This window comes from Acinonyx jubatus, chromosome A2, assembly GCF_027475565.1.
Source record: "Acinonyx jubatus isolate Ajub_Pintada_27869175 chromosome A2, VMU_Ajub_asm_v1.0, whole genome shotgun sequence".
In the NCBI taxonomy this organism is placed as follows: domain Eukaryota; kingdom Metazoa; phylum Chordata; class Mammalia; order Carnivora; family Felidae; genus Acinonyx; species Acinonyx jubatus.
The window spans coordinates 129,511,293-129,521,294 of NC_069383.1; the positions used below are offsets into that span (position 1 = coordinate 129,511,293).

The 10,002-nt window shown below is 39.3% G+C and overlaps 1 long non-coding RNA gene across 1 annotated transcript; it reads left to right on the forward strand.

Moving 5' to 3' along the window:
• The first annotated feature begins 964 nt into the window (after window positions 1–964).
• On the forward strand, window positions 965–9,755 carry LOC128314884 (uncharacterized). The gene is made up of 2 exons (XR_008297052.1): window positions 965–8,505; window positions 9,432–9,755. It is a non-coding gene; the product is annotated as an uncharacterized LOC128314884 (long non-coding RNA).
• Window positions 9,756–10,002: the final 247 nt, after the last annotated feature.

Consider the following 10,002-nt stretch of genomic DNA (forward strand, 5'->3'; position numbering starts at 1 on the left):
GGCTTAAAGACTTAAATGTAACACCTGAAACCATCATACTTCTAGGAAAAATCAAAGAGGAAAGCTCCTTGACTATGCTCTAGGCAATGAGATTTTGGGATTGGCACCAAAAGCATACGCAGTAAAAGTAAAAATAAATTTTTATTTTTAATTATAATTATATAATATATATAAATATATATATATTTTATTTATATATATATTATATATATAAATATATATACAATATATATATTATATATATAATTATATAATTATATATATAATATATATATTTTTATATATTTTTTATATATATATTTTTTATGTATTTTATTTTATATATTTTATATATTTATATATATATTTTTTATTTATATATATAAATAAATATATATTTTATATATAATATAAATATATTATATATATAATAATATATAAATATAAATATATATAATGCATATATACATGTGTATATATATATAAAATTATATAATGTATAATATAAATATAATATAATAACATATATATAATATATATAGAATAATATATAATATAATAAAATATATAATATATATTATATAAATATAAATATATATAATAATATATAAATATAAATATTATTATTATAAAAATATATATAAATAAATATATATAAAATATATATATATTTTTATTTATATATAAATATATATTTATATTTTATAATGCACAAAATATACACAAAATGCACAAAATATAATGCACATAATGCACAAAAAATATAAATAAATATATATGTTATATATTTATATAAATAAATATATAATATATAAATAAATATAAATAAAAATATATAATAAATATAAAAAATATATTTATTTTTTATATATATTATATATTTATATATATATAATTATATATATAATTATATAAATATATATAAATATATATATATATATATAATTATAAATATAATTATAATTAATTATAATTAAATTTGGGCCCACATCAAACTAAAAAGCACAGGGAAGGAAAGGGAAGGAAACCATCAACAAAATGGAAAAGCAACCTACAGAATCGGAGAATACATTTGCAGACCATCTCCAAGAAAGAGTTAATATACAAAACAAATAAGGAGTTCACATGAATAGTTAACCTTCAAAATAAAACTACCAGTTATGTTACCAGGAAAAGAAAATGGCTTATTTAGGAATAGCAGAGAACTGCCCCTTGGGAGAAGGAAGCTATAGCAAGTCTGGAGAACAAAGGAGAGGAACACTTTTGTAGAGGAAAGGAAGAAATTGGGAGAGCTATGATCTAGTAAAAGTCCACTGGAGTAAACTGGGAGATCCAAGTATAGTGGCTTTTCATTGCTTAAGTTGTGACCGTCATCAGCTGGGCCATCATGAGGGAAGAAGAAAGACCTTTCTTCCTCTTGCTGAGGTAGTATAGCAGTAGCTGAAGTAGTGTCAGCTTACAAGATATGTCTCCTTCCAGTGGGTCTGCACGAAATGACACGTGGTAGAGCCTGTGAGCTTCCCCCTTCTGGCCCCCGACTCCATTTTCTTTAAGGTTTTATTTTCTTTCCAGTTCATTAGCATACAGTGTTGCATTCGTTTCAGGTATACAATAGAGCAATTCAACACTTCCATTTTAAATAAAGTTTCCTCTTACAATTTTCCCAAAGTCAACAGCAAAGAAACCATATAACAGGGTGAAAAAGTGGGCAAGGACCCAAATAGACTTTTTCCAAAGAAGACATACAAAAGGCTAACCGGTATAAGAAAAGATGCTCAACATCGCTAATTGTCAGGGAAATGCAAACCAAAACCACAATGAGCTATTACCTCACACCTGTTTGTTAGGATGGCTATTCTCCAAAAGTCAAAAGATAACAACTGTGGGCAAGGATGTGGAGGAAAAGTGAACCCTTAAGCACTATTTCCAGGAATGTAAATTGGTACAGCCATTGTGGAAAACAGTTTGGAGGTTCTCAAAAAGTTAAAAATAGAGATACCATATGATCCAGCAATCCCACTTCTGGGTGTAGATCACTATCTCAATGAGACATCTGTACTCCCATGTTCATTGCAATATTATTCAGTAGCCAAGATATGGAAACAACTTTAAGTGCCCATCAAAATAAAGAAAAATGGCCTGTGCATTCAGTGGAATAGTATCTGGCCAGAAGAAAGAAGGAAGTTCTACCATTTCTGACAACGTGGGTGAACCCAGACGACATGATTCTAAGTGAAATTAGTCAGACGCAAACAGACAGACATTGTATAATCTCATGCACATGTGAACTCTTCGTCTAAAGAAAAGTTGAACTTGTAGAGACAGAGAGTTGAAGGGTAGTTACCAGAGGCTGGAGGATGGGCAAAAGGGGGACATACTGATCAAAACGTACAAACTTTCCATTGTAAGATGCACAAGTTCTAGCGACCTAACGTACAGTACGGTGACTACAGTTAACAATACCGTATCGTATACTTGAAATTGACGAAGAGAGCAGATCTCAAGCATTCTAACCACACCGCAAAAACAAAGTAGCTACGGGTGGTGATGGATATGTTAACTAGTTTCATTGTGGTTCTCACTTCACAGTGTATGCATATATCAACATATCACATTGTAAGTCTCAAATACATAAAATTTTTATTCATCAAAAATAATAAATAAGTAAGTAAATAAAGACCAAAATAAAGAGATAAATGAACAAAATTCCAATGTGTGAAAATGACTTTGGATAATGCCTGAAACATAGTAACAGCCACCAGAGATACAAGAGGACCTGGGAAACAGATACATACGTGGTCCTTCAGTATACCTGGAGCAAAAAGGTGAGGAGAGAATACAGGCTTCTTTTAAGAGACGAAGCTGGAGAAGTAACCAAAGCCTGTTTCTGCAGGACCTTGCAAACCAGTAAAGGACTTTGTGCTTTTTCCGGAAAGTACTGAGAAGCCATTGAAGAATTTCAATCATTCACTGACTGATTGCTGAGCTTTCATTGTTAAAAGATCATTCTGATTGGAGATGGAGAATGGGTTGACGTGAAATGGAAGTGGGTGGCAGGAAAAGTAAACAGGCCAATTTTAAGGCTGCGCATGAGATGATGGTGGCCTGGCCTATGTTAGTTGCGCAAGACTGGAAGTCGTGGGAAGATGAGGCAATTGTTTCAAGACATACAAGTGAGAGGTCTTGATGATTAGCTATTGGGGTGGGGAGAGACGGAGAGGTCTAATGGGTCAGTTGCTACAGTGGGATCGAGAAGGGCAAGAGACAACTTGCATTGAGCTACGACAGGATGACCTTGGTGGGAATGATACAACTGGGAGGTGAAGGCCAGAACCCAGATGACCATATGTTGAGGAGAGGCTGGGAAGTGAAGAGTGGACTCAAGATTATTGACTTGGCAACAGTACTGCTTGTTGCCACCTGACATCCATTCCCACCTGCTCTCCTATTGAGAGAATTCCTGATATTTAGTTGGGTACATGGTTTTGTAGACTAAGCCTTTACATTACCAGGAAGTGTTAAGTTATGGTCAACAGAATGCAAATGGAAGTGAGGTGTGCTAGGGGCAATGGCGTTGAAAGAAAGGATACGCTCTCCCCTCCCCATTTTCCTTGCCTGCTGGCTGCAAGCAGATCTGCTGTGCTGAGTCATCTTTGACCTTGTCAGTCAGGAACCACAGAGCAACCATACAGAATCCTGGGTATCTGACACTATAGGGTAACCATTGTGGGTTTGAACATATACCTAGACTGTTACATGAAAGAGAAATACATATTTTGTTGAAGCCACGGTTATTTATAGCCTCTGTTAGAGCAACCCGCTCTATATCCAAACTATTGCAGAATTTGATACAAGAAGGGAGTGGCTGCTAGTTTAGAACCCAACATAAGTGGCATAGGTTTGGTGGGCAGGCAGTAGGTGGGAAGGCACAGGTATTACAGTCTGGTGGCAAGTCTGGTGACAGTTTTTATGTTGTGACAAAACACTAAGCTGTTGTCTATGATCATTCTCGTGGCGGATCACATGCCATCAGAACCTGAAACTCAAGAAGAAATTAATCGTAACATTTGGAATGTGGTGTCTGTGGGATGCATTTTGCCACTTTCACCAGGAACCTGCCACAAACAGATCTCAGGCTAGGGTCAGCCAGTCTGCCAGCACTGATTCAGGGGTATACAGCTCTTCTAAGGAAGCTCTTTCTGCCTGTAGATGACAATCCAATTTGGCGGCAACGAGAGTGACTAGTGCCGCCAAAGCCTGAGAGACGCAAAAACTTCTGCACCCCAAACTGAAGGAATTACAAGTGGCTTTCAATAGGTAGCCTAAGCAGGACAGGACACCCAAGCCTTTCTCAGTCACCTCCCCAATATGGCTGACTCAAGGTAAATTGGCTAAGTGCAAAATAGCTGTCATTGATTTAGTAGGGAGACTTGGTAAATCCCAGAACAAGCTACACAGAAGACCAGAGTTTTCAGGCCCCAAAACTATGCCTGAACAAAATATTTCAGTATGATTATTTACATATGGAACTTGACAGACATAAAAGTAGACCAGAAGCCTAAATGTTTGAGGGAATTTTCTTGCAAAAGAAACCATAGCCTAGGAAAATGGGGAGGAGAGAGCATATCCTTTCTTGTAACGCCATTGTCAATAAGGCATAGACTAGTTTGACCTCTAATACAATCCTTATGATCCCCTTTCTGCGCAGCAGGAAGTGGGCTGCAAAAGCCATCCTGTCCTCAAGAAGGGTATATTCTTCCAAACATCCACCTCAGATTTGTCCACAGAGGATGATGAACATGAAAGAATGTTCCAGAGGGAAAGACAAAAGCTAAAGATGACAGCAGAGGAAGGAATGCTTCCCAGACAGCAGAATCAGGACCTACTGAATGAACTGAGGCCCCAAAGAGTGCCAGGACACGGTTCTGTCATAATTCATGCCCAGGGGAGTTGGATCATTGCTAGGGACCTATGTTACCTCATTATTCACTCTTCTCTTTCCAGTATTGGAGTTTTTATAGCAATATCCTACTCCAGGGATAGATATTGGTTGGTTTGGAGACTAGACATAACTCATGCTTTAGTTTATAGTTTGTCAGAGAGGAATTCTATCCCTACTGAATGGAGAGAACCAAGGAGTAACAAGAGATACTAAATTTTGACCCAGATGTAGTCATTCTATGAGACCTGGAGGTTATATTTCTTGACTATGACAATGTTCTATGCGTGGGGATGATGCTCTGTGTGTATTTGCGGACAGTTGTTTAATCAAAGGGGTGGACCCTGACAGAAACTGTTAGTGGTCACTCAATAGTCATGCCCTCAGTTCTCTCATAGAAATGGAATGCCCTATTTCTGGCCGAACACATAACCACTCAAAAGGAAAGACCACGTTTCCCAGCCTCTCACGAAGCTATGTACAGCCAGGCGACTAAGTTCAGACCGATTAAATGTGAGCAGAAGTGATATGGAAAACTTTCTGGCTATTCTCTGAAGCTAGAGGCATGTCCTCCCCTTTCCCACGTTCACTTCCCACTTCCTGGATGTGGACACGATGCTGAGTCCTCTCAGTTCTACCCTAGAGGTGGTGGAGCACCTTCACAGAAGGAACCTGAGTCCCTGAGAGGGTGGAGCTGCTAAGCCAGCTATGGACTGCATATGCCCAGACTATTCAGGAAGGAAGGAATAAGTTACTGGGTGTGTTTGTTGAAGCAACCGAACCTATATCTAACCAGACATTACTCTAAAGAATTTGTTCGTATTGTAGACAGTAGGAAGCTAATAACAGCATTTGAACTCTCATGATTTGTTACAAGTATTTTTGTTCTCATGTTGAGTACATGGATGATATGCCAGTATCATCAAATGAAAATCACGAATCCTGAGTTTCTAGAACTTGAATAAATCTATCAATAACCCAAAGCAGTCATTGTTTACTCTTTTCTATGTTTGCAAACGTGGATGGGAATTGGGAAGAAGAGCGCCAGCCACCTGAAACAGATAAATTTACACGTCACACAGTTAGAAAAATGAAGTTAAAATTCCAACAAAGGATACATGTTCGACATTTTGTTAAATACTGGGACTGCTTTGAAATGTATATTATCAATACCTCCTTTTAAATAACCTTCTTAGAGTTTGCTAACTCGAGACGCTAAGGTCTACCTTTCCCTCTTCTGCTGAGTATCACAAGGTCTCCTCTCCAGATCTAAATGCTACAAACTTTGTTATGAGACAGTCTTATGGGACAATATCTAGAGGACTTTCAATGTGACAGTTTTTAAAAGAAACCCTGACATTTTTGGGGGTTCAGTGTTCAGGGCTCAGGGCTCTTGTGACTGAGGAGCAATCGCTTTCATCAGTGCAAGACTTTGTGATAAAATCTTACTCGACTTCTGTGTCTGTTATCTTAAAGCCTACCACACCTGGCACTATAGTCTGTGGCCTATTTCTCTTGACATACTATTAAAAGTCAAGATATATTCATTGTTTCATTTTGCCTCACGGCCCCCAAGCCCCACCTTCCACAGGCAAAGGAGATTGTCTTTTAGGCCTAGGAGCCAATGAAAGTGACCCAGTACTTGGTTTGTTCCAAGTCTGGGAAAGTTCCTCCTGCCCCAGAGCTGGCATTGAAATTGCAAACGGTAAGCAGTTCTCAGAGGACACAGGGACAACAGCTCCCCCATCCTCCCAATATCTCAAGTCCCTTAATAGAGTCTGTTGTTGAAGTTGGTGGATATTTGTGTTCAATTTCTTTCTCTCCAGCAGTCTGACTCTCGTTTGCATTCATAAAGAAATCGTTGACCTTATGGATTCGTTCGCAGCACTATGCCCTCAAAGATGATCTCTCTGAGTGACGTACCGACACACTGCCTTTTCTCCAACTTGCCTAGGTGGTTCCCCGAGACAAGTGTGGAGCCGGTTTCCAATCTTCTCTGTGACCTGGGGTGCCTGATGAGGACCAAGGAGAAAAACTGCTACTCGGACCTTCAAATTTTCTGACTCCAAGACCCAAGGCAAAACAATTCTCCACGCTTTAATTTGATAAAGGATGTGCTAAACCAAAGGTCCCAGCTTGAAAAGGGAAAACCAAAAGTTTTTCAACTTTGAAATGTTGGCAAAGACCCCCTGGTAAGGTGTCTGTTTCATAACCAAAGATCATGAGATTCAAACCCCATCCATGCCTGGCCCTAGAAAGTACAAATTCACAGGAGAGGTGTTCTGGCAAGTGACTAAAAACACAGGCTTGGCAGCCAAACAGGTTTGTGTTTAAATCCTGGCCTTGTCACTAAAACCAAATGTCCTCGAGGAAACTGCTTAGCTAAAACCTTAGTTTTGTTATCAGTCAAATGGAGATGTTAATGGTACCTGTTGCTTAGTGTTGTTGCAGAGATTAGATGAGATAATCAATGACCCCAAAGGAGAAGAAGACAAATGGAGCTCTGGAAGAATGATTAATCTCTCCCAGAAAGTGGCTAGCATCCTCTCTGATACATGGGCCCTCAGCCATGGGGACCAACTGAAGATATTCCTGCGCCCAGCACCAGAAACCTACTGGAGCTGCCTGGCCTGGGTGCGATTGGGTAAGACATGGGAGAGGGGCCCCTGGGACAGAGGCTCCTATGGGATTCCAGTCTCAGTCATTCACAGGATGGAGAGATGGTAAAAGGATGTCCATCTGATGCCTGAATTCTTCCCATTGTGTGGGCGTCTATAAACAGGCCTAAGGTTTCATCTCAGTTCCACGAACTGCCACTTTTGTAATATCATCCCTCTCTGAGCCTCAGTTTCCTTATTTGTGAAATGGGCACAGTAATAGAGTCAGACTTATGTGTTATTGTGAAAATGAAACACAAATTATCCATAGAGAGTGCTTAACTACCTTGTAGGCCATTTATCACCTCAAGGAAATCTTAGCCTCTGAGAGGCTCCAAAATATAAATATGTTTTGGAATTCGGAGGTTCCTAGGAAACTCAAAGCACACGTTCCCTGGAGATTTCCCATGAAGTGTTTGCCATTATACGTTCCCACAAATGGCTCAGCCTATTGCTTTTGCCTAATAATAGGCTTGTAGTAAAAAAACAAAAAATCCTGAAGAGCATTCAAAGAGCAGGTATCCTTGAGAATGCCAGGTGTGGGAGGCACAAAGAAGACAAGACAGGAGTGAGCCACACCACGGCTCAACAGAAGCCCTTGAGTACTTCAGGAAGTAAGTCCTATTTTTTGAAGGCCCTATGCTTGGAGGCTCATCTTTGCCATGTAGTTCCCAAGAGTTGGGGTGCCTGAGGTAGCTCACAAACCCCTCAGTCCTCTGGGGCAACTTCTGTATTATGAGATCCTCCTGACTGTGGGTCACCACACCTGGAGTGGGGTTTCTTGTGAGACTGTGTCTCTGCCTCTCCTGTTTCCATATATTTTATCCTTTTATCCGTTATTTTACAGACACTGTTAAGCTATCCTTCAGATCCTTTTCAGAGGGAATTGTTCCATAAGCAGCTGTTGACTTCTTGTGTTCATGGGAGGAGGTGAGTTCAGGATCCTCCCATGCTGCCATCTTGACCCCAGCTCCACAGTCCATACTCTAAACCACATGTGAAATAATACATGTTGAAAACCACTCTGTGGGCAAATAGCAATGATACGTTTCTCCTGAACGTGTATTCTGAAACGTTATCAGAAGTCCATGGAATGAAAATCGCTGAGCAAGAAGCTGGAGCTAAGGATGAATGAGACAAAGTTCTACCCTCAGAGGGGCTGAAACACTCCTAGGGGAGATGAGATCGATGAAGGAGCAATTTAATGCAAGCAGGAAGGTCCTCGGTAAATTGACAAGGAGTTCAGAAGGAAAAGAAACTCCCTTCAGCTAGAAAATCAGGAAAGGATGCGGCAAGCAGGTAGCACAACATGCATATTCCCACTGCAAAGAAGCCACTCTAGGGGACTATACCTTTGTTTTCACTGTATTGCTTCTGCTTAAAAATAGTTTAGGATGGGGACGCCTGGGTGGCGCAGTCGGTTAAGCGTCCGACTTCAGCCAGGTCACGATCTCGTGCTCCGTGAGCTCGAGCCCCGCGTCGGGCTCTGGGCTGATGGCTCGGAGCCTGGAGCCTGCTTCCGATTCTGTGTCTCCCTCTCTCTCTGCCCCTCCCCGTTCATGCTCTGTCTCTCTCTGTCCCCAAAAGAAATAAACGTTGAAAAAATTAAAAAAAAAATAGTTTAGGACGATACTTTGGGAAAGGGTCACCAAGGAAAGCAGCGTCATTACTCTAAACTTCCCTTTTTTATTCAGAAGTATACTTCCCAGAATGAGATTTCAATATCCCACTGTTAATCATGGATAGAACAACTACACAAAAGATCAACAAGGAAATAGGAGAGTTGAACAACACTGCAAAACAACTATGTTGATTCAAAGTGAATAAAAGTTGTTTGTTTGTTTTTTTAATTTTAGACAGAAGGGAGAAGACTTTCATTTAAGCCCAAGTTAAGATAGCCACCCAGGATACAAAATCTTCACAAAGAAGAGACTTCTCTGAGGAAGGAACAGTCAGTGCAGGATTACATATGTGTTTTCCACACGATGCATCATAAATCATCATAGCCAATGACATTCCAGAAAGTTACAGACTTTATCTCATGTTTTAGTATCTGCAAGGCTGTATGACTTTAATCTTATGGAAACCAGGGACATGTTTTTCTTGTTCTTTATGTTTGAAATGCTCCTTTTTGGTTATTTTTATTTTTATTTTTTGAAGCTTTCAATTTTTTTATTTTTTTTTAAAAATGTTAGAGAAGGAGGAGCCAAACCATAAGAGACTCTTAAAAACTGAGAAAAAACTGAGGGTCAATGGGGGGTGGGAGGGAGGGGAAAGTGGGCGGTGGGCATTGAGGAGGGCACCTGTTGGCATGAGCACTGGGTGTTGTATGGAAACCAATTTGACAATAAATTTCACATTTAAAACATACTAAAAAATGAAAAAATGTAAAAAAAAAAGGTGAAATTGACAACACTTAAAAGCCGT